Raw genomic sequence first — 23,238 nt, 5'->3', positions numbered from 1 at the left:
CTGCTGCCATTTCCCTTTTGTTCTTCATGTCTGCCCTGATCCGGAGAGGGAACATCCTGTTCCTTGTCATCTTCACTTCAGCAATGCATCTTTTGCTGGGTGGTATATCCATGATGGTGCACACATCATTTTTAAAGAAAACATTGTAGCCCTTATGGACAAGCTGTCCAATACTCAAGAGATTACATCTCATTCCGGGGACATAGTATACATCTGCTATGGTTTTCCTTTCTCCTTGCTTTGAAAGTATTTTTATTTCTCCTCTTCCCATAACAGACACTTTACTATCAGTTCCTAGTGTGACTTCTGATTTCACATTTTTATCTAGGGCAGAAAAGAAGGCTATGTTTCCGGTCATATGGTTGCTGCAACCTGAGTCTAAAAACCATATGTCCTCACTATGTGTTTCGGCCATGTTACAAGCTAACAGGACATTTTCTTGACTGTTGTTTTCTCTTGTAACATTTGCATTTTGTCTACTGTTCATATCATGCTGTTTCTTTCTACAATTACTAGCATAATGTCCATACTTTTTGCAATAATAGCATTGAACATCAGATTTATCATACCTTTGTCCTTGAGCATGATGTTGTCCTCCTTGTTGGCTGCTGCCTTGGCCTTGGTTCTGATTTGGATTGTTGCCTCTTCCTTGTGCATTTGATGAGTTGTTCCTTCCACCTTTATTCTGGCTTCTGCCTCTTCCTCTTTTGTTTCCTCTGCCTTGACCTCTGCCTCTTCCAAAGGACATCTGGGTCTTGAAGGCTTGCTCAAGAGATGAGTTTTCATTCCTACTCAACCTCTGCTCATGTGTTATCAGTGATGCATGTAGCTCATCAACTGAATAACTTGAGAGATCCTTTGTCTCTTCGATGGTGGTGACTATGGCATCAAACTTTGAGGGTAAGACCCTCAATATTTTCTCCACAATCCTTCTATCTTCAATGGTTTCTCCATGAGTTCTCATTTGTGTGATTACACCAATCACATGAGTGAAGAATGAGTCAATGTTATCTGACTCCTTCATGTTCAAGTTCTCAAAATCCTTTCTCAGCAATTGTAGCTTTGCTGTCTTCACTCTCTCCATGCCTTGATAAGCTGTCTTGAGGGTTTGCCATGCTTCATTTGCTGTCTTAGCTGCTGCTAACCTTGGAAACACACTCTGGTCTACTGCTAGATACAACAACATACGGGCTTTTGAATCCTTCTTTCTATTGCTCTTCAGCTGATCTCTCTCTCCCTGAGTTAGTGCATTGAACTCAGTTTCATCTGCTGGTTCTTCAAAACCTTCTTCAACTATTTCCCATAAATCTTGGGAAGCAAGCAGAGCTGTCATAGTTATTGACCAGTAGTCATAGTTCTTCCCATTAAACTGTGGGAGCTGGGTGTTAAACAAACCCATACCAGTGCTTGTGCTGGCCATTCCTTGACTGTGTATTTAAAACACTGACTGTCTCTTCAATAACAAACAAGATAGCTATGAAGAATACCTGAATCCTTTGTTGTCTGAGTCTTCTGTCTGCCTGAGAAGTTTTGCTGCAGCAACAACCTTCTCCCTTCAGCTTCTTTAACTTTTTTTTAAAGAGCCTAAGCCTGCTCTGATACCACTGTTGGGTATTTTTAATGGGGAAAATACCAAAAACCAAACATTCAAACACACACAGAGACAATGCTCTGTTTTACTTTACTCCAGGATCCTTTTGTGCACAGAAGACTTAAAAAAATTCACTGAGAGACAGAGTATTTCACCACCATAAAACATTCTATTCATTAAAACCTGATACAAAGATTTACCACTGTAAAATCCTTTTTATATTCACTGGTGTGAAAAACAACTTACTGCTGTAATAAAAAGATTTACATAGGTTTACTGCTGTGAAAAACAAAATTACACAGGCTTACAAAATTCACTGCAACATTTTCTTTATGCACTTCTGTGCAAAAAAAAAACCACACATGGTTTTTCGTTACTCCAAAAATTACATCACCTGGTTCTTGTCTTTTTACACACTGCTGTGTGTTTTTCCTTTTACCGCCCCATCATTCTTTTTCACTGCTGTGAAGAATAATTTCTTTTCCTCCCGTGTGCAACACTTACAAAAAAAAAGTCAACACTCAAAACATAAAAGACTTATTACATACGTTTTTTTTACATTCAATACATGCCGTATGTAAATATAAAAAAATATTAAAACGTGCCCATATCCCATACGAAACTTAATTAATGAGCATATGCGCCCATACCTCCATAAAAAAGATTTACGTGCAATATATGAAAACTTCAATATACTACCTACCACTATGACATTTCATTAATTAAACGTATGGTCAACAAAACTTTGATTTACTCCACGCTATGAATTTAATGTTTGTCGTATGCAGGTTTGGAGCAGCTTCGGGCAATCAACGGTTGAAGAAGGTGGAGCACATCCGACGGTGGAGGGCAATATCGGAAGACCAACAAGTGTTGAACATTAACCCCCGAGAAAATGACGTTGCGTTACGTCAGGGCTGAACCACTTGTTGGCTCCACATTTTCTCGGGCCCTTGTGTACGAAAACCATTCTCTGCAGGTAGGCAGTCCGAGAAATCTTTAAACCGGGTTTGTGGTTTTTGCTGGCGGTTTTGGGGAGCGTACGGCTACATTGAAATTAGATTTCAACAAGTTTACCATATATTGGTCATCAATTGAAACTATGCAATCATAAATTGAAATGAATGGGTTCCTCCCTTCATTTTATTTGTTTAGAAATTTTAGAGTAATTTTAACCGTAGACGGAAACATTATGGATACTAAATGCGTCATAATTTGAAAGGAATGGGTTCTGACCTTCATTTTATTTGTTTAGAAACTTTAGAGGGCAATTTAAAAAAATAAAAAATAAAAATTCCGGGAGTAGACAGAGGAGAATGGATATTATCCCAGTTTTAGACTGAAATCAAAATTGTTACCGAAGTCATTTCAAGCTCAAGGCAGTCTACCACCATATTCATATGATAAACAGATATCTCACCACCCTTGTCATAGAATTTATCAAAATCCCTTCAAACAAAAGCTGAATATCTAAAAGTAATTGAAAAAACGAACTAAATCTAGCCTTGAGAAATTCAGTGATGATAGAAGTCATGCCATGAAAGATAAACACAAAACATACTCCAAAATTCAAATATGAGCGAAAAACGCAAAACATACTCCAATTAGGGGCGAAGTCAAAACAGAAGGCCACACTAATAGTTGGAAATATCAGTACTAGTACCTTGTATATTTCTCAAAATGAAGATGAACACAAATTTCATCTTAGAGGACACTGTTTGAGACATTAAACTTCAACATTCATATCAAAATAACCCCATCCAGCAAAGCAATGGAGGACAGCTAAACACTCCTAGTTTGGTTTCGAACATTATCTTAATCTCCTGCCAGCAAAACATAACACCATCTAACTAATTTTTTCCTACTACTTCAAACAAATTAACCCTCCAAAATGGGATGCTGACCTACGTCTTACTAGATAGCATAACAACATCTAACGAACTATTTCAAACAACTCCAAAAAAATAACCTTCCACCCTGCCCTATGTCTTCCACATTGAATATTATCAGATCATGGCAATGTCAGTTGCACCGTTAGTAAAACATCTGGTGGTTTGAATATTGAAAGACAAGTTCCTCGAAAACATGTTCACAATGTCTGCCAAACACTCGGATGCATGCCTCCCTCGCTTGTTCCGATACAGTTCTTGTAATAGATGCTTCATTTCCACCCCTCATCCAACGCTTAGCTTCTTTCAAATCCTTGGCTACCATTATCAGAGTTCGAATGTCCCCCGGCACTGTGCTTTGAATGGTTTCCACGATTTCCTTTCCAGAAGGAACGCAATCCTCCAACGTTGTGGAGAAGAACACGTTAGACTGCGTCCCTGCAAAATAGGCAGAAACAAAAGAGGCGCGAACCCACTTCTTTTCTTCTTCTGTTTTCAACTCGGGGGAATTCCTAATAATATCTTCCACCCGTACAAAAAACTTTGCAAATTGTGCGAATGCGGGACGATCAGTATCGAAAGGCTGCAATTGAAGACACCTTGCAGCATTGATTTCCTCCATTGCCTTGCCAAGCAATTTTCCGAATTCTCTGGTTATGGGCTCCAGGAGTGGCCGCAGAGATTGCTCCAATCCGCATCTCTCGCACTTGCATTCGAAACCCCAATCCTCGCAGTTAGCTTGGCGCTGCGGCAAGGGAACAAGAGCGTCGAAGTAGGAAATTGTGATCTCTTCTCCTCTCTGGACGGGCTTGGACGCGTGAATAAACATTGTACTTCCCACTTGCAGACGTGTTGAATTCGGCAAACAGGAATGGTTAATGAACGACGGCAGTAACCAGAGACCCCTAAAATATTTATGGCCTGCGTGGCAAAGTCCCGGTTCATAAGCTACACCGAATGTGTTTCGACTTATCACATCGCGGAGACGATTAACATTCACCTCAAAATTTTCATTTTTCTTTCCATGGGACATTTCGTCGTCCGGTCTAAATAGATCCATGGCCGGAGCATGCAGGCTCTCCGTCGGAGAAGACACATCTAAACTATAAAGTTGCTGGAGCAATCTTTGGGATTTTCTGGCAGCGCATACGACTGCCGCGACAAGATCTTCTCGAGAGGCCGTAAGAATTTTGCCCCGGTAGTTCAGGAACATAGGTAAAGCACTCTGCCGATCATCATAAACAACTGCGACAGCGTTGCTTACCAACAGAAGCTGCCCGGTCGCAATGTCTTCTGTGGCGTAAAGTCCTCGGCCGCGGCAGTCTTTGGTCGTGTGAATTTCCACAGGGCCGACGAAATCGGCGACTTCCGGAGGAGAAGGGCACCGTCCAAGCAGGTAAGCGGAGATGTCATACTTACCATTCCGGCTCTGGGCATGCAAAATCTTGGCCTGACATAAAATATCTTTTATTTCCTTGTTCCCGGCGCTAACTCTGTCCGCTTTCTCTAAAGATTCACATGCTATCGCATATTGCCTCAACCCGAGCAGAGCGCGGCCTTTCCTATAGAGCGATTTCAGATGGTTAGGATCAATCCCAAGGGCGTCATCGGAATCCTCAAGGGCCCGCTTGAATTCCTTCAGCTGCAGCCACGCCTCTGCCCGGTTGGAATACGCGTGCAGAAGACTGGTACTGATATTCTGATCGTCATTCAACACCCTCTCCTTGAGCTGAAGGTGAGTGGCGTCAATGCATTTTGTATAATTTTCAACTGCTGCGTCCCAATTTTTTTCTCTGAACCACATGTTTCCCCTCTTCCTCACCTCCTGCACGTTCACACGCAACAGCATCTCTTCAGTCACTAGCTTGTGGACGTTGGCAGGGTTGTCAACCCAAATAAGAATGCTACCGTCGGCGGCGCGCATAATAAAGGGCTCCTTGACAGCCACCCTGGCTCCCCTGGGATAAAGCTTTTTCATGTCCGCACTCTGGGAGGGAGCCGTGTCGTAGATTGCCAGCCTGACGGCAAGACCATTATCGTCCTCAAGCAAGGTCATGATCGTGCTTCCTCTAAACGCCTCCACGCACAGCGTCCCATACACCACCCGGCCATGGTGGACTTCTCCAACCTGCAACTCGGTGAAAGAAATAGGATTCAATTGTTGCAGGGGAATGGAACAAGTTGAGCTCCCGCTGCTGCTGGCGTCCATGAAATGGAACGGTAATGTGCCTCTAGCTTCGTCGGCCTCTAGCACGTGGGCTAAGTGGTTCAAATCGTGCAGCTGGAGAAGCGCTGGCATGTCGAATTGCTCGGAGGCTAATCTAGCAAGCGAGGCAATCAGGTCATCCAGCTTGTCAACCAGCAAATTCTCCACCAGTATGTTCTCCAACATCAGCTGATTGTGCATCCTTGGCCGCCTCACTACTCGTCTCCTTCGGCTGCTTGTTCTCCCCATTGGTACGAAACTTCTCTTCACCAAGAGGAATGGAGATTACACTTAAACAGTCCAGTAAGGAACGGAGTTTGATAACAGGTTCTTTCTTTGACAAATCAAGGTTATGGATAAGAACTCGAAAACGATACACCCTCTGTTATCCATAAAACACTTTTATAATGAAGATAAGGCGGTGGCAATCAAGCGGTGATATGGAGTTCGAAGCTGCATAATTTTCCACGTATCTGTATTTCCATAATTAGGCATGTCCACGCATAACATTGCAACGATGCCACAGACATATCTCATGATTGAAATTTTAATTTTGGACCGCCATCGTCTTTTCACATCAATCAATCATTAATATTGATTACAAATTTAATTTAATCCATCTTTATCACTTCCAAAGACGAACCTTTCATTAATATTGATTACAAATGGCATTTAAATCGTCTTTATCACTTGCAACACATAATGGTCTTTTTATTACAAAATAAGAAGACGACATTTTTTTATTTATTTTTAAAATTGTTTTATAAATTAATTTTGTAATAAAAATTGATTACGAATCTACCTTGTTACATCAGTTGATTTAAAAACAAGAGAAGATCCAAGACATATCAAAGAGTTGAGGCAATAAGTTTCCTAGGTCATGTGGTGATATGGAATCCCTGCATAATCCTGTGTGACAATAATTTTCCATGTATCTGTATCTACATTAATTATGTATTCCAACTATGCCAGAGACATAAAAGATGATTGAAGTTATGTATTCCAGCTATGCCAGAGACTTAAAAAATGATTGAAGTTTTAATTTTGTAATGGCATTCTATTTTCACAAAAGACCTTTCATTAGTATTGACTACAAATTTCACTTAATTTATCTTTATCTTCCATAATGTGATATTTTATTATTTTAGTGTGGAGAAATAAAATATAATTTCTGTTTTTAATCAATTTTAAAATCTCAACGTATTTCTACTTGAATTTAAAAATAAAAAATAAAATAAAAAGTTTCAAGATATGATCACACGCTTGAGTTCCATATAGTGAAAAGTTCCACAGATTTGGACATTTTATCTCTGCGGAGTATTTTCAAAATTATTTATAAAAGAGATCCTCCTTTATATTAATTTTTTAAGAATAAATTTTATAATGACCTTAAAATTATTTTGTATATGTATATAGATATATAAACTTTCATTGTGATGACTAAATAGAAGATAAAAATTTATATAAATGATGCAATGTTGTCTATATCTGGTTTTTATGAATATTAAATTTATTAAATATGTAATTTTTTTTTTTTTAAATATATATTAACTATATAACTCTAAAACCTAAAATACCTAAAATTAAAACTAGTAATTAAGAAATATTTTAAATGTATAATTATATATATATATCTATATATATATTGATGAACAAAAGTTATGATTGTAAAATATTAGATATTCATAACACTTTGTGATATAAAAAAATTAGAACACAAATACTTATCTAGAGTTTTAAATAAGAAAGCGTTAGAAATTATATCTATCAAAATCAACCCTAAACCTGCCTGATTACAAGAGGAGAAAGTCATTGTGATCCTCAACCATCATGATTACAAGCTGAGAGAGTCTACGCAAGTATATGCTAACTTTGTAATAAGTTACCATCATCCATGTTGAATTTGTACTCTTTGAGTGGTAAATAAAGTATGTTTTGAAGATGTATATATAAAAATCTATCACAGTGATAACTTAATTTTTTTTTTCCATTTGCATTAAAAATAATTGATGAATATTGAAGGAATTAAATTATCTTTTGTTTTTACTATCGCTTTTAAAAATTAAATTAGTGATATTTATAATTTATTATTAATAATCACTTTTTATTAATCTTAAAAAAAATTATTACTTCAAAGCATGCTTTTTCATTGTCTACCTTGCTTTTTAGGTTTATGAGATATAAATAGCTAAAGGATATTAATAATGAAAGGGCTAATTATTATGTTATAAAGGGAAAGGTAAACTAGTCTCAATTTTGTTATACAAACCCACACAATCATTCTCCAAACAAAATTTATTTTATTAATTTTTTTGGAAAAAATTAATCTTAATTCTTTGCAATAAGGAAGAATTAGGGAGGTTGATTTTCATGGTATATTTCTTGGACTTTTAGTTACATCACTCCATTTTTATTCAATGAGAGGTATTCTTTAGACATTACACAATAGCAATTTGTAGTAATTGACTAGGGTATAAAGATACTTAAACTAGTACTACACATATTCATGGAATATAAAAGAATATGCAAAAGAAGAAAAGTTGTAATACCTCCAAAATTTTATAGTCAAAAATTATTGTTAGGGTAATTGAATGGGTGTTTAATATCATAATAAATATTGTAGATAGTTTGATTTCAATAATAATAAATACACACATACATGTTGATGAGTGATGTTAATGAGTATGTACTATGATTTTATAGAAAGTGACTTTGCTTGATTGATGGAAAACTATGACGCACAAATGGAAAGTCCAAGAACTTTGATACTCTAAAGGGAAATTGAGATGTGGGACAAATAATAGAAATTAAGGTGCCACCTAAAATAGGGGATACGACCTAATGGTGGAACATGTACTAGGTTAATAATTGTAAATGGGAGGTTTTTGCATGTTATGAGGATGGAAGGGATCAAACATGAGTGTAGAAGTACCTGAGTAAAAGGAAGGAGTCTCAAGATGTGGGAGCACATGAATGTGCTAGGATGAGGTTGTATTTGTGAATTCCACCATCTACTAATTGAAAGTGAAATCTACAAATCTTATAATAGGCATGGAGAATTTGTCTTTATAAAATCTTAACCAAGGCTTGAGGGTGTCTTGTAAATATATTTGGCTTATCAATCAACTATGGACGGGTGGAATGTCCCTTATCAATATATTTCACCACCTCCAATGATAATTTCAACCAATCCATAATATGTGTGTTACAATAGTAGTGTCAATTGGCGTGATTAGTGTTGTTAATGCTACATGTAAGATCTTTTAAATATTTTATCAATTCATTAATATAAACTGCATAAATTTTTATTTTCTTTTAAGTACTTATATATAATATAAATTGTGGAGGCCTAACCATCAGCTTATTAGAATTGTTTTGGAACTATTTTCAGATAAGGATCATACCTCACACAAGAATTGCATAATAGTTTTCTTACTTATGAACCCCCAATGTCAAATTAACAAGGAGTTCTAAAGACCCTTCAACATATTTTTTTTATTAAATAATTGTTTACTAGAATAATGGCCATCTAAATGGTTGTATAGGAAGGGTTATTGTAGAATGTATGCGGTTGAGAAATGGTTTACCAATCCAGGGAGACCATACCATACCCAAAACGTTGCAAAATAAAAATTATGTAGTTAATCTCTTAGAGTTGACACAACTACAAGAATTAAACTATATAAAGAAAAATAATAAGTCATTTAGAATAACATATGTAAAGAAAAAATTAACACATGATAAACTGCCATCATATATTGTGATTTCTCAAATATCAGGAATAGGGAAAATTAATGATGGTAGCAGGAAAGAGTAGAGTTAAGCAGAGACATAAAAGGTAGTGAATTCATTTGTAAGAATAAATTTAAACAACGTACAACTCTAAAAGTCAGAACAAACATCTAAACACATCCTTATGGGGCCATGAAAACTTCAAGCTTGAGATTTTTAAGAAAGTTGGGCCACCGTATGTGTTATGCCTTACCCATGAAAAGAGAAAATAAGGGGAAACAACAATAAGGAAAAAAATCAACTATCTAACTATTTATCTGAGAAACACATTTTATGCATAGAACCTTAGCAACAACAAAAAGATGGAATAACATAAGTAATGTAAGACAGGAATAATGAGGGTTCTTTAAATTAATCCTATTATTGTCGTTCTCTAGATATCCAAACCTCAGATAGGAATTAAAAGTCAAAGATAGAGGTAACAACATCAAAAATCTTGGATTTCGTCTTAGGACCTTTGCACATTGTAACTCAGGTTAACTTAATATCATGATGGAGTCATGGGGCCATGTAAATGTGTCCTAACCCTAACCCCTACCAAAGGGGCTCATAGGAGGACCCACCAATTCATAGAAAATCCATAAATTTAACCAAATATCTTTATATAGCCAGTAAACTAAACAATGTCCTTCCATTACCTCAAGAGAAATGTTTAATAAATTCACAAGTATAAATAATGGTGTCCTAAGGTTTTAACCCTCTGCCAACATTATATTTAGAAGATTACATAACCATGTAAACCAATGATATCTAGAAAAAGAGGGGAGTCATATACAATGAGGGCGAACATAAGTCACATGCAAGTGGGCATTCTCTCACCACTATGTTAAGGGACACTAAATGTTGGAAAAGCATTCATAAGTAGGTATGTGGAATGGATTACCCCTCTCCATCATCCTATCACTCGACATCATTAGATTTCTGCCTCTAGGGGATAAAAACCCTGCCAAAACCACATCAAGGAGAAATTAGTAACCTGAAGAGAAGGAACAAGTTAACAAAAGAAAAAGAATTCAACTAATTAGAAGAGAAACATAAATAATAACAATGCTTGTAACATCATCAAAAACCATCAAAATCACTACACATTGCAAGGGAATTACTGCCAAAATGAGGGTAAACTTCATAAAGGAAGAAAATCAACATGGATAATCTATGTCACTAAAACTCATAGTTTAAAAAGGTAGAAGGGGGAAGGGGGGGTAAGAAAATACCACAAACAAAATTAATTGATCAACACGACCGAAAGGAATTGTAAACAATAAAATAGTAACCCAATTAGAAGTCATGAATTCCCTATAGCATAAACACATACAACAATAATAGAGCAAGAAAATACATTGAGCCACAAAGTAGGGTAGACGAAACTAAGGCATCGCAATGCAGACTCTGGAGGTCATAAATCTTGGGGTCATATCTAAACCCTAGTCTTAGGATGCGCTTATCGAGAAATAAAATGTTGTCCAAATATCAATGAACCATGATCAAGCTCTTGGATTAGCTATGATCGTGTTGACACACAAAGACAAATGTCAACTCTGTATCAAATACCAGTGAACACCATTGATTTAGAATCCAAGGGTCAATAAAAGCCAAGCACGTGAATAGGTTGAGGGAAAGAGACCAACATGTAGTATAATGGGTTGTGTACACCCTAGTCACCATATGTGGACCCCACTGCACATTTACATTAAAGGAAATTTTAGCCTAAAAGTGGTCTCCTAAAGTAAAATAACAAAATAATAATTAAAATAATAAAATACGAGTTATGAATTTTCGAAGGAAGAGAAGAAAACTACCTTTTTATTGTATTTTTGGCTTCTCCTTATAGGTTTACTCAAATTTCAAGTGTATACATCCATTGGATGCATAATTAAATTCCACATCCAATTGGCAATGAGTACCCATTATGCATACTTCTAAGAAGACCCACATTGATAAAAATTCAAGATACATTAAAAAGGCAAGTTGGGTGGGACAGGTTGTAGGTTGTTGTAGGTCGAACAGAAAGTATCGATTGGTGTAGGCACACATTTTTTTAATGTATCTTCAATTTTTATCAATGTGGGTCTTTTGAGAAGTATGAATAATGGGTACTCATTGGTTGTGGAATTTAATTCTCTATAAAACGAATGTCTACACTTGAAATTTTGAGTAAACCTATAAGGAGATAAACTAAAAATACAATAAAGAAAATAGTTTTCTTCTTTTTCCCTCCAAAATATTTACATGTATCTCTTTTTAAATTTAAAGGATTTTTTTAGTTTACATATTATAACATGGAAATTACATGAAAATTTCATGGATACTTTTAGGCTAAAATTTCCTCTAATGGAAATACACTAACAAAGGAAATGGTCGAGTGTTGGCTTATTATGGCTTGACCCAGGTTCGGAAGAATTATTTAGCCAAACAAATCCTGCAGCTATCGGCCCTTTCGGCAACAGCCCACGAAGCGTGGATTGAGGTCTCACCCGAGGTAGCAAGGGAGGGTGTTGGAACCAGGTTTTCGCACCCTGGGGATGTCTTGGATGTGGTTTGGGGCTCGCGCGATGTTCTGTAGCCTCGCGCTATGCTACATCCGCGCAGATTGGAATACCCTTATCATGTTTATTACAGATTGAATCACTTATTATTGGTTTGATCTAGTTAAAATGGTCTTTAAGCAAACATTTATTACTTTTGGGTACTTCGCGCACCAAGATTAATCCAATTCACATGAATTCAACCATAGCAAGTGCAAAAATAATAACAATTCATTTATCATGAAAGAGTAAAGTCGCAACCAACACAGAATTTAGAAGAAACTTATCTTTATTATCAATCTTCCACCATACATCCAGATCTACCCTGCGCACTCAGCTGCAGGGGTCCGCGCACACAGCTGTGGACTTACCAGGCCTCTGTGTACACAACTGCAGAGCCTCTACCTTCTACCCTACTCCCTCGACTCGGACTTACAACTTCTCTCCGACTATTCACCCATTACATCATAGAATCAAAAATCCAAAAACTAAACTGCCTTTCCCTCATAGAGCCTCGCTCTATTTATACTTTCCCTTGGCCCGCGATCCCACCGCGGGCCGACTCTATTACTATCTCTTTACAATATTTTCAGGTGAACTACCCTTTGACTCAACCTCCTATAGCTCGCACTCCGCGCTTTCCGTGGAGTCTTTTACCCTAATATTTCTCAAAATTTCGGGCTTCACACCCCACACTCGTTCGGTGGGGCTTTCGCTACCCAACAGTCCCCTAACACAATCATCATGACTCGTCCCGAGTCATGAAGCTAGTGCGTCCATCTTTGCGCGGAGATCAGTCAACAACTTCCGTGTGTCGCTGGTACTAGCAACAAATTCTTCCATCATGCTCTGCATCCGTTCCACTTGTGGTACCGATATTTTTGCCCCTATCTCGGTTGTCTCCATCCTAGCACATTCGACCTTCATGTGTGCTACCTTATGCTTTATGGTGGTTGAAATTGCAAATTCCTCGTCCAACCATGGCTGGATACAAGCTTTCACCATGGCTTCCTTTTGTCTCACAGCTTCTGCTTGGATTTTCATGTCCTGCACCTCCCTCATCTTAGCCAACCATTACGGGATAGCAACGATCTGCGCGGTTCCCTAGAGCGCGCACTAAAGTTCCCGAGCCTCTGCTTCCAACATGCGGAGTGTGGGATCTTCCTGAATCTAGTGAGCATATCAATCAACTGGATTAACAACTCGATACATTCTTCGAGTGATCGTGCAAGCATTGTGCACCCCATATCAATAATGTTCTTGTGTTGTACTACGACCTCTGGGGGCATTGGTGGTGGGCCCTGCAATTTCAACTCAGCGATATGCACGGTGAGTTTGAGTTGCAGCCGTGCGACCTCCTCTTTTTTCCTTCGAAACTCCATAGCTAACGTACGAATCTGTGCTTCAACAGGCAAGTCCCCTATAATATCTAACGCCTGAGCACTCAAACAGGCGTCGACTACTACCTTTTCCATCTGTTGTTTTTGTGTGACTACTTCATCGCGTTGGAGTCATTGCTGTTCAATATTAATTTTCTGCTCTTGGAGTATGTGGTTGACGCGGCCGGCCCTTGCGCAAAGTTCGATTGTGATGTTGTCGTGAAGTTGTTGCAAACTATCATGTGGGAGTGCATCCACGTTCAGTCCCAATCCAGTAAGGTGTTCTAGTATTGCTCGTTCTTCCAGTTGGTTGGTGACCAACGCGCCTACCGAGATCAGAGTAGACTGAGCAACCTGGGCTCTGAGTAATGGTTCTGTAGCTGTCATACCGGAGGCTTCTGTAGAAACGCTAAGGCCTACCTGTGCAATTATTGATCCTAATTCGTGTAATTGTGTCCAAAGCTCCCCCAACACAATGTTTTGTTCCGACATAGCCTCATTGACTACCTCCCGAGTAGCTTCGCAAACGATGCTTTTGATGTCATTTAGATTTCCCTCTGGTAGGGTGGTAACTTCACTGTCAGGCTTAGATGCTTTTGTTTTCTTCCGTGCCTTTGGTCGCTTTGGTGTGGCTGAGCGCTTTAGTGGGGTACCCATTGCATCTGGCTGAGAAATTTCCATCATACCATGAGCAGTATCTTTAACGGTCACTTTCCATCTTTCCTTTGCAGCCGCGAATCCCCAAGGTCACAGATGCAGTTTCTGCAGGGGGTCGGTGGTCATATCGCGCCATTGTACAGCAGCCTGTTTTATAGTCACGCACCCTCTTCCAACTGCTTGGGGTGTTGGGACTAGACCCTCGATGGATAGTTAGAAGGGCGAACCCTTCCCGCGGGTCCCCTAGTTCCTCACTGACCTGGGTCACGAGCATCCTAGATGTCCTCCTGCTTCTATCACGAAATTATGGTGTGCGTGCCCCTGTGGCTTCTAGTGCAGCCATATCAAGGTAGGAAAGCCAGCCATGTTGGTTTCCTTGGGCCATTCCTTTTCGTCATCTAGAGCGGCTACTTCTAATTGAAGTTTCTCAATGGCTTTGTCCAACTTCATACTGTGGTCATGGATTCGGGCCTCAGTTTGTTCCAACTCATCAAGTCATCATTTTGCACGTCGAATGGCAACCCACAATTGTTGAACCGTGTCGCGGACACCGTCTCTGGTGGGAGAAGCTATGACTATAGTGGCTGATTGGGCCGTACGGGGGAGGTTCCCTCTAGCCTGATGATCTTGTGGTCCACTCTGGTCTATTTGAGGTGTCGGTTGTCCGCTATACACCTGTATTTTTCGTGCTATCTTTTTGTGCCAACTTAACCATCATGCATATCTTCCAATTCGGAGTCGAAACTTTCTCGTGTATCTGAGCTTCCCCGATCCTTCTATCGGTGCGCACGCCCTGTCTGCCGACGCACTGGGCAGTTCCTGTACTATCCATGTGAGCTGGTCTTCAGTGGTCGCGTCCTGCTCTTTCGAGTGGTGTCTTTCTTCACATCATGCCGATTGAGTCACCCTATTACAATTGAGTGTTGTAACTCCATGTAATCGATTCTGCCAGCGCTCCGTCTCCTCCTCAGAATCGATAGTGAAGATACTCTCACATTCCCATGACATTCTTCTATTGTTGTTGTAATGCATCAGACCGGGATTTTGTGCCATTGTCTGATAAATGTAATCCAGTTCATCATTATTTTCCTCGTCGCGAACGAGTTCTGTATAGCGCTCCCCTTCCAATGGGTCTAGTGAAACTACTACGCGAAGTGACTTTTTTCGAAAGTCATCGTGCACCTTTTCAAGTTGATATTTCCTTTCATGTCGATGGCCCAATCAATCTCGAGCAAAGCAGGGTAAGGATTGCTATCATCGATAAGCTCTATGACTTCAAAGTCGGTTTGGGACGTTACACCATCGATATCGACCGTCACTCCTTGCAATCAGCCCATTAGTAAGATTTTTTGTTGGCTAGCCATTCGTAGTTGAATCGGGGACCATTGCAGTATGGACTTGCCTATACGCTCCCAAGTTTACTTAGGTAGTATATTTGCAACCAAGCCTAAATCCAGGATGACTTGATCCATCTCATAATCTCCTATTTTTGTCGTCATTATCATTTCTCGTTTAGTGCATAGAGCATGTCGTCCTATCCTCCGGACCACCGAGGGTTCAATGAATTCGACATTCCTGGTTATCCACTCCTGTCGCCCTTGGATAGCCTTCTGATTTTGCAGCGATTTCATGCACGCGTCAAGAAAGGAGGTGATCATGTAGGGGTCCATTTTGGCTTCCATTTGGTCCTTCTCACTTGAGGTAGCGGCTTTTGCGAAGCTCAGCGGATCTTCATTTGGCCCCGCCCTTCCTTGCTTTAGTTCAACAGTATGGTTCCCCATAGGCGGGTCGCCTCGCTCCCCTCCTGTGTTCCCTCCTTCTGTTGCATCGTTCCTTCGCACCATATTTATACTAGTGTCCTCTTCGTAGGGTTCCGCACACATCATCTGGACATTCTGGGTTGGCGGAGGTTGAAGCACCCCTTTCTCATTTAATTGGGCAAGCAAGGTTGGAAAATCTACTAATTCGTGATCGAACTGTTCGCAATAAGGACATGAGATCCTAGTTGGGTTAGTGCACTCGCGAGCATAGTGTCCTTGTTCACCACAATTATAACAAGTTATCTGTCTGCGACCTCGACTAGGTCCCCATCCTCTTCCCCGACCTCGTCCTTGAAATCCTCCCCGTGTTTCAGCTTGTACCCTATAGGCTGGGGTCCGTTCCATCATTAAGTCGTAACTTCAACATGTTCGCTCATCATGTCCTACTGATCGACAAAAATTGCAATATAACTGTTGTGAGGTCTGGGTATACTTCTGTAATAGATGGCAGTTATCTGTTGCATGTTTCCCTCCCACCTAGCAAATCGCACACCAGAGCGCAGGCGTGGCATTTTGTCTTGTCTGGACTTCCACTTTTAATGGCATTGGGCCTCCTCTCGCCAAATAGTTTGTGAAGACCGGGCAATGGTCTTTGTCGTGTGCGTGGCTTTTACATTTAATACACCGTGCCTCTGGCTGTACCCCTGATCAAGGCATTCTTCCTTGCTTCAAGCTTTGTACTTCCAAACTTAAGTTCTGAAGTTTCGCGTGGAGTTGCTGAACTCCCAACTTGGGGTTCAGAATCGGGGTCGCGTATAACCTCATAGTTGTCTCTAGTGCCTCAGCCTGGGTTGAGATCTTCTGTTGTGACATAGCCATTCTTAGATGGGGTATTAATGATGCCACAAACCACACACAATGTTGTCCGTCGGTCAACGTCATATTAGCTTCGTGAATAGTACTCTTTAATCTTTGGTCTAGATCCCACGGGGTTTCACCAGGCAGCATTGCTATTTCCTTGAACCCAATGATCAATTGGTTCTCAGACTTTGGTCGGCCAAACTCCTTATTAAGCGCATCCTGTATAGCTGCTAGTCCCTCATTTGGATGGTCGGTTGAGTGTTTTATGTACCATGTCAGCGCGCGGTCCTGTAGTGCACTGACCATCGTAGCCTTTTTGATGTTTTCATCCATTATATCTTGCGTGTCCCATACGAAGTTTATCACAAACTAGAACCAGCTTGGATCTTCATTCCATATACCTTGAAAAGTCGGTAACTTGACTGCAACCACCATCCCTGTTCTAGGAGGTGGTGGAAAAGGCGGTGAGGGTTGAGGTGGTGTGGGTGGACGTGACGTGGGTGATGGGGGTGATGGTATGGATGGAGGTGGTATCAGTGGAAGGTGTTTTGTAATCAACCAGACTGCACTTCTCAGCAAGAACCTAGCAAGATCTTCCTCGCTTTCCCGCGAGATAGAAATCAGAGGACTGTTCCCTACTCCTCCTGTTCCTTGGTAACATCTTCCACTCCGTGTTACCATAGACATTAATGTATGCGCATAATCTATTTTTTGCACAACATCATATTAATCTAAGTGTTGAATGACTTGATGTACTGACCCTGCGGTCCTTGGAGAAATTGTATTTCTGCTTCGCTGTAGCTTACAGTGGTATCTATTGCAAATTCAGTGATAAATCCTCCAATGATTCGATCTACCCAATGATCGACCGCGCGCGCGAGTTTGTCTTCAGTGGCTTCTAGTCAACGCACCAGTTCTAGGGTCCACACTATCAACTGGTCTAATCTGTACCTTCCCACGCTATCAGCTAACTTTGCAATCCACTCATATAATTCTATCGGGAATGTTACGAAGAAGATCTCATGTATGTCTGTGAGGATATAGCGATCCAACCACTATTCCTCTGATATCTTCGAGTTCCTGTTTTCCTGAACCGCGAGCTCGTGGAGCTTTAGATCCCACCAATCTTCGAGCTCTTTATTTGTAGGATTCCATTGTTCCCACATTAGACACCCCTTAGGCAGATTCCGGTCCCGGCAACAGAACCATTTGTTGGCTTATATGGGCTTGACCCAGGTTCGGAAGAATTATTTAGCCAAACAAATCTCGCAGCTACCGGCCCTTTCGGCAACAGCCCGTGAAGCGCGGACTGAGGTCTCACCCAAGGTAGCAGGGGAGGGTGCTAGAACCAGGTTTCAGCACCATGGGGATGTCTTGGATGTGGCTTGGGGCTCGCGCGTTATTCTGCAACCTCGCGCTATGCTAGAACCACGCAGATTAGAATACCCTTATCGCGTTTATTGCAGATTGAATCACTTATTATTGGTTTGATCTAGTTAAAACAATCTTTAAGAAAACATTTATTACTTTTGGGTACTTCACGCATCAAGATTAATCCAGTTCACATGAATTCAACTGTAGCAAGTGTAGAAATCATAACAGTTCATTTATCATAAAAGAGTAAAGTTGCAACCAACACAGAATTTAGAAGAAACTTATCTTTATTATCAATCTTCCACCATACATCCAGATCTACCCTGCGCACTCAGCTGCAGGGGTCCGCGCACACAACTGTGAACTTACCAGGCCTCTGCGCACATAGCTGCATAGCCTCTACCTTCTACCCTACTCCCTCGACTTGGACTTACAACTACTCTCTGACTATTCACCCATTACATCACAAAATCAAAAATCCAAAAACTGAACAACCTTTCCCTCATAGAGCCTCGCTCTATTTATACTTTCCCTTGGCCCGCGATACCACTACGAGCCGACTCTATTACTATTTCTTTACAATATTTTTAGGTAGACTACCGTTTGACTCAACCTGCTATAGCTCATGCTCCGTGCTTTCCACGGAGTCTTTTACCCTAATATTTCCCAAAATCCCAAGCTTCGCACCCCATACTTGTTCCGCGGGCCTTTCACTATCCAACGTTGAGCCCACCTTAAAACGGGTCATACCCAAATGCAAACCATTACAACCATGCTTGTATATTTAGACCCTTGTTGAGATGGACCTAGGAAGAGATTAACATGTGAGGTGACAACATTCACTTTGGTGAACTTTTGGCCCCTGAACCAAGTGTTTATATATATATATATAACCATGGTCACAATGATACCCATTGGACTTTCATAAAAACATAATGTAATTTGACAATAATGTACTTGGGACTGAGAGCTTAGTGAAAGAGAGGAAATATTTTGAGGTTGTCAACGTAAGAATAATCAGAATCTTTCACCTCCAACCTAGACAATGAGTCACTAAGTGACTTATCAAACAACATGGATTGCTAATAATAATATGGTAGTGACAATAAATTGATAGGCCATTTATATCTTCATCCTAACTATGAATCTGCTCATCGAGTATGTTTTTTTAAAAGGCTTGCAAATTAATCTCAAGTCCAAGCATCAAGGTATGGTTGAAAATTCTAGGTAAACAAAAGGTAGAATTTGTAAAGAAAAAAAAAATATAATATAAAATTTGAGAGGTGTCACAAAATGGTATCTAAGATGTTATGATTACAACAATCGGACCTACATGGGCGGAAAATGGATAAACAATAAAATTAAAATAGTTAATAAGTTTGATTACCAAGAAGAAATTCCACAGGGAAGCCATGAAGGGCGTGGACATAAACAGGTAGAGAATTTGGTCAAGGGATATATGTTGAAACACCGATGTTATAAAAAAATTTGTGCCTTACAGCTCTAAGCATGAAATTTCCATAATGCAAGGGATCCAAAGTCCCTAAAAGTGTTGTTCCTGCCCCTAAAGGAACAAGGTCAACCAATGATAGCTTCTCCCAGAAGTTCTCCACCAGAAACTGCTCAAAACTAGTCAAATCAGGATCAATTCAGAAGCTCCACTAGCTGCCTGCGTTGCAAAGCACCCAAATACATTGTCTAGGTGCATTGCAACGCACTTGAATGCACTACCCAGGTGCGTTGAGCGGGAAATGACAAGTGGCAGAGTCATTCAACGAGGTGGAGAGACAATGGAAGCTTCCAGAATCTTCTCCAATGACACTTGCCTCACTGAATTCGACCAGTGATGAGTAAGAGGCTCTCAGTCTCCAAGTGGAAGCAAGAACTGACAGAGAGAAGCCACAAGTCAAAACATAAGCTGACTCATCCTCTCTGCTTACATCTATATATGGATCCCTCATCCCAGAGATCTAGAGGCTGGAATTTTGTACTTTGCAGAGAATTGTTGTTGGTTTGAGATTGAGATTAGTACATTGGGTGATTTATGCTTTTTTGGAGGTGAGGAAGGGATTCCTTTGCTGGGAGGTAGATGCTGGATCGGGACTCACTTGGTTGTATCTCCTCTTGGACTTTCTTATCATATCAATAAAACTATTTGAGTTTCTCCTACATGTTGTGTATCAATGATGTTTTGTTATATTTGCATGTTTAGCTTAATCTGATCCTAAGCTTTTTATGAATGTAAATCTATATCTTCGTGTAGTTTCTCTCTTCTGTGATCTTGCAGGAATTTGGTGAAGCTGGGCCGGTAAGGGAGCAGGGAGCTGGGAGCTATTGAAGATAGGAGCGTTTGGATCAACAAACTAGCGCAAGACACAGGTTAGTTTATCCTTCCTCTTCATTTACATCTCATAATGAAGAATACTCAAGTAGTTTTCCTTGTTTGTTGCTAAGGCACTGTCACACCTTAGAGTGGGATAGGGGTGTTCTGAATAGATACTTTTCCCAACAACAAATTGGCGACTCCACTGGGGAGTGTATCTAGTTAGTTTATTTGTGTTTCTATTGTTGTTCTTCTCATAAACTTAGGAGTGGTGAATCGAACTGCATTTTCCATTTACAAATGCAAAGTAGAGATCTGCTACTCTAGTCCATTCACTGGGCCTGTTTATGATCTGAACAGCTAATCCAAAAATGCTCTAATTGCCCTTTGTGATAGCTCTTAGTCCTCCTTTAAATCATCCCTCTAATTGTACCTTACTGATAGCTTTTATCCAGGCAAAAACCATAGATTAAACTGCAAACCGTGACCCAGAACCCAGAGAAAATTCTCGTTTCTGCTTTAGCACAGGCTCTGTGAAGAGGTTCTGTATTTCAACGCAGGTCCCGAGAGGGCTACCTGTGCTGCAATTCAGTTTCTCTGTGCAACAGTTGCGCTGATCAGCCTTTGCCTTGTGCAGCTGTGGTTCTTTGCTTCATTTTGTTCAGTTTTATCTCTGATTTTTGCATCCTGTTATCAGTGTGTGTACCTATCTGAAAACCCCTTTTCTTTGCCTTAATTCCACTTCAGTTGTATAAAAGAAACTGTATTTGTTTTTGTGTATTTGTTACATCATTTGCAGTTTCCCATTACGAAAGTAAACTAGTCATACTGTCGCCCTTAGATCTAGACCTATCGTAAGTGTCATTTTGATCTTAGGAGAAAGTTTGTTTGCTGTTGACAGTTGATTGCGCCTTTACTTTTGTCTTTTGGTTTGAATTTGTGAATTTCTAGTGTCGAAACAAGTGTTTACTTCAAAATCATAAAGTGTCGTAATCGTCTTTTTGATTTCGAAAAGAAGCTTGTTTGTGTTTTTCACTTGAAATCGAATTCAAGTTTGTACAACAACTTTCTTTTTAGGCATCAATATTAAGAAAGTGAAAAACAAATACATGCACAAGTGCATTTGCATTTTGACAGTTTGTATGGTTTGATTTAGGAAAAGTGCATTTACAGTGTGCTCTATGCTCTTTGAGAAAAGATTGTGTCTTTCTTTTCCCCTTGTAGCTAGGATTTTCATTGTTGAAAAGAGATAAAAGCTTGCTTATCATCTTTAGACTGCATTTAGGAATTGTATCTACATCTCGTGGTGATCCAAAAAGGCAAACTTCTAAGAAAGATCAACCTAAAATAAATTGAATGAACTTAACAACGCATTGGAACTTAACGCACAACATAGAGGTCTAGGCTAGAGACGTGTTCCGGCGTCGTAAAACCTGGTGACTGTCGGCCTCACTGATGGTTGGGTGATTCCTCCTGAGAGACGATAAGTGCCAGTACGGATTGTGCTCCCAGGTACCGTCGAGTATATATTGGGAGACCCCTATAGGCATAAAACCTTTATCCATAGGAAGCCGTGTCGGCCGCCCTACTGATCGCAATGCACTGAACACAACATTCGGGAAGATTGACCGCCCGTACCTTAAAAAGTATTCTGCGGTTTTGCGATTGGTTTGGCACACCCTCTACCTAGAACTGCAGAGCAGTCCCTTTCGTTCCTTTTCAGACTCCTTAACGAAAAAGGTCCATCTGAGCACTTGTCACTTCAGGCTCATTAAAAATCGAAGGAGACTAGAGTCATCTTTTGCTTTTTCTCGACTCTTTAAAATTGAAAAATCAAGTTGTGTCCAAGCGTCGTTAAAATTTATTTTAAACGGAATATTCATACCCTTTTCCCTGCGTTGATCTTTAGGTTGAGAAAATGGAGCCTACCAACCAAGGAATTCCCCTTGGTGGAAATCCTAGTCCCTTCTCCTCTTGGGGAGATGTTGGTGCGCCCCATATGGCCACATTGTCGCTTCCAGGACTGACAATTGGCTTGCCAGTCTGGCTCTTCTCAACCAATGTCGTTCAGAACACCACTATTCCTGAACAGTCAAATCAGCAATTAGACCAATCCAGAGTTACCCACCAACCTTCCACTTCCTCTAATTCTTCCTCTCCTCCTTCCTCTTCGCTTGATGGGGATGGAAAAGCCAAAAGTCAAGTTCCTAAGGAGAAGAAGGAAAAGAAGAAGAAAGAGAAGAAGAAGAAGGAGCCAAAAGCAACTGGGGGCAAACGAGTGTCGTCTAACGAAAAAATACACACTGCACTGACCAGGCCTAAATTGCCATGTGTCATTTGCAAGGGAGACCACTTTCACAGAGATTGTCCCTGCATCCCTCGGATACTAAGGGACTGGTCTCCCCGTTTGCACAATCCGGTGGCGTCAACCTCTGATAGCCATGTTGAAAGCACACCGTCAACTAGCGAAAGTGAAGTCCCAAGACAAAAAGGGAGAGCTAGATCTCCTTGTAAATTGTGCGAAGGCAATCACGCCATCCACCGTTGTCCCTTCTTAGACGAAGCTAAAAGAGTTTTGGATGATCGTCTGGTTTCACCGTTACGACTTCCTCCTAGATATAAAAAACTCTTGCCAAGTCCTTCGTTAGTTGAAAATCCAGCTGGCCCGCTCAAGTGGACAGCTGAAGCACCGGTCATTGAAGATGAACTAGCCGAATCCATACCCGACGAAAGTCAAAAGGTCGAGGCGGCAGTTGACCCGGTCTTGCCTTCAGAGGTTTTATCTTCGAATGATACAGTCACTGAGGAGAATAAGGATGACACCGTCCAAATTCTCTTCATCAACACAGACTCCAACGAACACAGGGGCAACCTAGTCATT

The sequence above is a fragment of the Pinus tabuliformis genome, chromosome 2_2 (assembly GCF_031772625.1).
Source record: "Pinus tabuliformis cultivar Carrire ecotype Pingquan chromosome 2_2, CPIR1, whole genome shotgun sequence".
NCBI classification, from domain to species: domain Eukaryota; kingdom Viridiplantae; phylum Streptophyta; class Pinopsida; order Pinales; family Pinaceae; genus Pinus; species Pinus tabuliformis.
The sequence above is the reverse complement of the archived record's forward strand: the minus strand, read 5'-3'. Positions refer to the sequence as shown.